Here is a 6,760-nt window from a genome sequence, read left to right on the forward strand (position 1 = left end):
CCCTGCAGTTGTGCAGCAGGTTTTCGACTCAGGGGATAAGTTGGTGGGGGATGCGCGAGAGGAAACTGTGCTGCCAGGGAAGAATAGTGAACAGGAGGATGTGGTGGTCCGGGGTGCAGCACAGGGTAAGACCAAGGAAGGAAAGCCTCCGTATTGCTGGAGATGTCTGACAAAGGGTCATGTAATGCAGGGTTGTACTATAGAGCTGTGGTGTGATATATGCAATTGTGATGCCCATAACACTGAGAGATGCCATCAGTTTAGAGGGGTAAAACCAAATGTTTTGACTTGTGGGTATGCAGTCGATGGGCTCGGTTTTTTTCACATCCCTTACACTCCTTCGCAGAAGCATAGAGGGGATTCAAAAAATGCTATAATTAAGGTTTCAGGGGGTGCTCTGTCCACAGCACAGGTGTCATCAGAACTTGAGCGTCTGGTGCCGGTTAGGTGGAAATGGGAGGTGGAGTCTGTTGGTACCAATGTGTTCAAGACTCGATTTCCATCTCGTGCCGATATGGAGCATATGATAGAATGGGGTGTGGTCCAAACAAAATTCAATGCGTCAATGTCAATAGAGGAGAAGGTGTTGCCAGTGGAAGTGAAATCAACTTTGGGCAAAGTTTGGGTTCAGTTCACTGGCATCCCCAAGGAGATGATGGATTTTCTGCTTATTTGGGCGGTGGGTTCCATCCTCGGGGTGACAAAGGCGGTGGACATGAAGTTCACAAATAAGTATGAAATTTGTTGTTTACAGGTGTTAGTTTTGGATGCGAGTTTGTTACCTCAGTTTGTGCATGTAGTGATAGGTGATAACTTTTTTGTTACCTCAGTTTGTGGATGTAGTGATAGGTGATAACTTGTATGAGCTTCAGTTCAGAGTGGAAGAGAATATGGACAATGATAATCCGGAACCGATGGATATGGAAGACTTGGATCTGGAGGTTGGTGATGAAGATCAGCAGAACAATGGAAACAAAGGCATTGGTAATGCATTGGCTGATCCAAATGTGGATGCCACAAAATCAAAGCAAAGTAGCACGCACGGAATGCAGGACAATGCAGGAAAATTTTCGGGGAAGAAGGTAGTGGATCTGGACTCGATTTTGGAGGATGGAAGTTCAGGGTCGGGTATATTCTAGGGGCTGGGTTTGGGTGACGAGTTGCAGGAGGGTTTGGGAGAGGAGGAAGTTGGCAGAACTAGGTCGCAGCCAGAAGGTGTGCCAGGTAGTCTGCTCTCAGCTTATGAGATGGTAAAAAAGAACGGTCAGGTTACTCCAGAGGTGGCGGTTTGTGCTGCTGTTCCGGCAGTGTATACGGGTTCATCCGTGTCATATCGTAGCAAGAGCAGGGCTGCAACTTCAGCGGGAGACAGTTTGGAGAGGGTTTCCAGGTTGAAGGCGTCTCGCAACCTCGAATCCGACTTCATGGAAGGTAATGAGTCGCTTGTTTTATGTAGTATGTCGGTTCAGCAAGTTGTTGATAAATTACGTCCTTTTAGTTTTTTTGGTAATAAATCTGAGGAGTCTATGCATAAGTTTGCAAATTTCCTAGTTAAGTTGGAACAAAGTAAAAAGTTGGATTTTAAACAACAGGCGAGGTCTAGGGCCTTAGATAAGGAGGAGCGAGAGAGAGCAGATGAGGCGGAACTGGATAACTTTATCTTGGGTGTTCTTTTAGAGGATAATACAGATGAGGTGATGGACATGGAAAGTGGACATATAGTAATGTCTCGTACTGACATGTCCGAAGTCACAAAGGGTTCCATGAGGAGAATTAAGTCAAATTCTTTTGAGTCTAAATGAAAGGGGTGTTTTGGAATTGTGATGGGTTTAGAGACCCTTTAAAACATAGATTTATTTCAGAGTTAACAAAGGAGCAAAATTTATCTTTTATTGCTATTTCAGAAACAGTTAAGAGATCGTTTGCAGAATCGTTTTTAAGGAATTTATGTGGAGGGAGAAATTTTATCTGACATACAAAAGAACCTTCTGGTCATTCAGGGGGAATTCTAATGGGTATTGATATAGATATTTATGACATAGGAGCTATTGATGAAGGGGATTTCTACGTTAAGTTCATTTTGTGCAACAAAAATGATTGCTTCAAATGGGCTTTAACTGTAGTGTATGGTCCTGCTCAGAATGATAGGAAAGATGCTTTCTTGACAGAGCTTGTTCAATTAGTGAGTCGTGAGACCTTGCCTATAGTAATAGGTGGTGATTTTAATATTCTTAGATGTCCAAAGGACAAGAATAAAGACAATTTTCAAAGTAGATGGCCTTTTATGTTTAATGCAGTAATTGATAGTTTAAACCTGAAAGAGATTGAGATGTCTGGAAGGCAGTTCACGTGGGCTAACAGGTTACCTAATCCGACATATGAAAAGCTGGATCGTGTCCTAGTAGCTACTGAATGGGACAATAAATATCCTTTATCTACAGTAGTAGCTCTGAACAGGGATATTTCCGATCATACGCCCTTGTTGTTGAACACTGGAGAATCTAATGATTGTGCACATCCACATCCTTTCAAATTTGAATTAGGATGGTTACTTCGTGACGGTTTCTTAGATATGGTAAAGACTACTTGGGCTTCAGTTACAGTGGGAAATACCCCGTTGGAAAGGTGGCAGGCCAAGATTAGACGAGTGAGGCAACACCTTAGGGGTTGGGCAAAAAATTCCAGCGGAGCGTACAAAAAAGAGAAGAAAGATATTCTGAATAAACTAGATTTCTTGGATAAAAAGGCAGAGGGGGTTGGTCTGGCAGTTGATGAAATTGATTTGAAACAATTTCTTCAGAATAAGTTAGCCCATATGCTTAGAGAGGAAGAAATCAAGTGGTATCAAAGAGCGAAAACTAAGGAACTTCTTCAAGGTGATTCTAATACTAAGTATTTCCACCTTGTTGCTAGTGGGAAACATAGGAAGTCTAGGATTTACCAATTGCGGGATGGAGACAATGTCATACATGGGGAAGAAGCTTTGAGGAAGCATATAACGTCCTATTATAAAAGGTTGTTCGGTCCACCGGAGGAAACAGATGCGGGTCTAGATGAGAGCCATAGACAAGGCATACCTCAGGTCTCGGAAGTAGAAAATGATCTTTTGATTTCACCTTTTACTGAGGACGAAATTCGTAAGGCTCTATTCCAGATGGAGCATAATAAAGCTCCTGGTCCGGATGGATTCCCTGCGGAGTTTTACCAAGTGTTTTGGTCTACAGTAAAAGATGATCTAGTTGCTATCTTCCAGGACTTTCATAGAGGCGACCTACCTCTTTATAGTCTGAATTTTGGCACGATCATACTTTTACCGAAATGTAGGGAGGCGGAGACGATTCAACAATATAGACCTATCTGTTTACTTAATGTAAGTTTTAAAATCTTTACAAAGGTGATGACAAATAGGCTCTCTTCGGTTGCTTCGAAAGTAATTTCTCCGACCCAAACAACTTTTATCCCTGGCAGGAACATTATGGAAGGGGTGGTAGTTTTGCATGAGACGATTCACGAACTTCATAGAAGAAAAAAGAGTGGGGTAATATTTAAAATTGATTTTGAGAAGGCATATGACAATGTTAAATGGAACTTTGTGCAGCAGACCTTACGTATGAAAGGTTTCTCCAGTACTTGGTGTTCATGGATTAATTCTATTATGACAGGAGGCCATGTCGGCATTAAGGTAAACGATCGAATTGGGGCAAATTTTCAAACTAAAAAGGGATTAAGGCAGGGGGATCCGTTGTCCCCTATTCTCTTTAATATAGTGGTGGACATGCTTGGTATTCTAATTAAAAGAGCAAAAGAGGAGGAACAAGTTGTAGGATTGGTGCCTCATTTAGTGGAGGACGGTTTATCTATCTTGCAATATGCAGATGATACTGTCCTATTTTTGGAGCATGACTTGGAGAAAGCCAAGAATATGAAATTACTTCTCCTGGCCTTTGAGCAAGTCTCAAGGTTAAAAATTAACTATCACAAAAGCGAGATTTTCTGCTTTGGTCAGGCCTCCGATGTTAAGGATCAATATCAACTGTTGTTCGGATGCAGAAATGGGGACTATCCGTTTAAATATTTAGGGATACCAATGCATTATCGGAAGTTAAACAATAGTGATTGGAAAATAGTAGAGGCAAAATTCGAAAAGAAGCTCAGTGGATGGAAAGGGAAGCTTATGTCTGTTGGAGGCAGATTAGTACTAATAAATTCAGTGCTTACCAGCTTAGTTATGTTTATGATATCTTTCTTCGAGATACCCAGAGGGGTTCTCGAGAGAATAGACTGCTTTCGGTCTAGGTTCTTTTGGCAAGGAGGGAATCATAAGAAGTACAGACTTGCCAAATGGAACATCCTATGCCAACCTAAGGATCAAGGAGGGTTAGGAATTCAGAACATAGAAGTTCAAAATAAATGCTTGCTAAGCAAATGGCTTTTTAAGCTTATTAATGAGGATGGGATGTGGCAACAATTGGTGCGTAACAAATATCTTAAGAGATATCCGTTGTCGAATGTGAAACTTAAACATGGTGATTCACATTTTTGGTCGGGGTTAATGAAAGTAAAGGATACCTTCCTTAACCTAGGAAGTTTCATTATTAAAAATGGAGAACAAATAAGGTTCTGGCAGGACATTTGGATGGGTACTCAATCCTTTATGATTTGTTACCCGTCTCTTTATCATATTGTAAGACATAAAAGTGCCACGGTTGCTACAGTTTTGGCTACAGTACCTTTAAACGTATCATTCCGTAGGGCGCTTGTCGGTCAAAACCTCACTTTGTGGTATAATTTAGTGGCAAGTATATTACATGTTCAGTTGAGTGTCGATAGGGACATTTTTAAATGGAGTTTAACTAATTCTGGGCAGTTTACAGTTCAATCTATGTATATGAGTCTTATTAATAATGGGAATGTTTTTAATCATAAGGAAATCTGGAAACTTAAACTGCCACTTAAGATTAAAATCTTTATGTGGTACTTATTAAAAGGAGTAGTGCTGACGAAAGATAATTTAGCAAAACGCAACTGGCAAGGTAGCAGTAAGTGTGGCTTTTGTAATTTGGATGAAACCAATCATCATTTATTTATTGACTGTCATGTTGCTCACTTTATGTGGCGGTTGATATCAATCTGTTTTGGTTTACCAGGACCTAGATCTGTTAAACATTTCTTTGGGAACTGGTTGATGGGAGTGGATTTAAATACTAAGAATCTCATTATTACAGGTGTCTCAGCATTGTGTTGGGCTATCTGGATAAGTAGAAATGACTTAGTATTTAATAGAGCACAAATGTTTACTTATTTGCAGGTTCTATTCAGAGAAACTCATTGGCTCAGACTTTGGGCGCAGCTGCAAAGAAGTGACGATTCAGCGGATCTGTTAAGAAGAGCTTGTCGACATCTGGAGACGATGGCCATGCACTTTTTTGCTTATCGGGGTTGGAGATTTTCTAATAGGATTACGTTGTATTGATCATTTTCGTTTTTTAAGTGAGTGTTGAATCGGTGAGGAGTAAGAGAGAGTTTAAGTCTTTTAGGCTAAATGTTTTGGCCTTATTTTGCGAGTACTTGGAGTTGTTATTTGGTGTCTGACCTTGGCCCTACCCTCGAAAGAGGCGAAAGCCGAATTTTGTTCCATTATCTAAAAAAAATGATGTACACCCGTGTGCATCATATACACAACGCCACCCTTGGCCACGTGCCCGCATCGTAATCCTAATATCCTCGGCTCCCCGCTCCCCGCCCAAGGCCCCGCCGCATCGGTGCATCCGCAGCTCATGTTCGCCTTCTTCGGTCTCATATTGGCATCCACAAGTCTCCTGTTTCATCTTGCTCTTCGCTCTCAATCCCCCTTCGCCCCTCCCATCTTTCTCTTCGCTAACTTCCCTAATCCCCTTTGTTGAGACTCACAATTAGATCGTCTTTCTCCTTTGGTGTTTGTTGTCGGCGGCCGGTGAATCGGCAACTCTAGAGCTCGGGCTGCTCAAGGTTAGCAAGTTCTTTCCTTCTCCTTTGCGATTTCTAGAGGAGCATCGTCGACGGCTTACAAGTGACATGGTGGATGTCTTATCCTACATCAAAGACTGGCAGTTAGCGAACTCTCACATGCAGCACAATCTGGAGAGGGACACCACAAATATTGAATCTATCCTTGAGAGCATAAGCCAGAGTCTAATGCCTAACATGAGTGACTATCTTGTGTATTGCCTTCTATTGTGCCTTGTTGTAATGGACTAATGGAACATTAGAATTTAGGAGTTCACTGCACTCTTTTTTCTTTCCTAAGATTTTTCATGAGGTGTGAGTTTTTATGTAGGAAGGTTTTTAATAAGGCAGCATTGCACACAACGTCTCCAATATAATCTTTATATTCTTCAACTTGGTGATCTTGTTCAGTATTGCTCTGATGTGTGAACTGTCTGTCAACTATCTGTAAACTGACAGAATTGTTCACTCACCAAAAAGAGAATTTGATCCCACGAGCTAATCAGTAGCAGATGCGTGTCAGATGTTTTGTGAACCAGATAGTTAGTTTTAATTTGTAGGCAGCAAAGGAACTAATGTTTGGTCCTAGATACAACTTCCTACCGTTTGCTCTCCATAATACAAATACACCGATGATTTTAGCTTTGTATAACCGTCGTGACATGCTCAAATTCCCAAAATGTGTAAAATTGGATGTCACTTGTGTCACGCATTCATATGCAGGTGACAACGGGCCGTATGGCCACACGAGCAATAATCAATAAATATGACAGTC

General features: G+C 41.3%; 1 pseudogene across 1 annotated transcript; it reads left to right on the top strand.

Moving 5' to 3' along the window:
- The first annotated feature begins 5,706 nt into the window (after positions 1–5,706).
- LOC100275033 (uncharacterized) lies at positions 5,707–6,374 on the top strand (annotated as a pseudogene). Its single transcript, NR_147615.1, has one exon. The product of NR_147615.1 is annotated as an uncharacterized protein (transcript).
- Positions 6,375–6,760: the final 386 nt, after the last annotated feature.

The sequence above is a fragment of the Zea mays genome, chromosome 10 (assembly GCF_902167145.1).
Source record: "Zea mays cultivar B73 chromosome 10, Zm-B73-REFERENCE-NAM-5.0, whole genome shotgun sequence".
NCBI lineage: Eukaryota > Viridiplantae > Streptophyta > Magnoliopsida > Poales > Poaceae > Zea > Zea mays.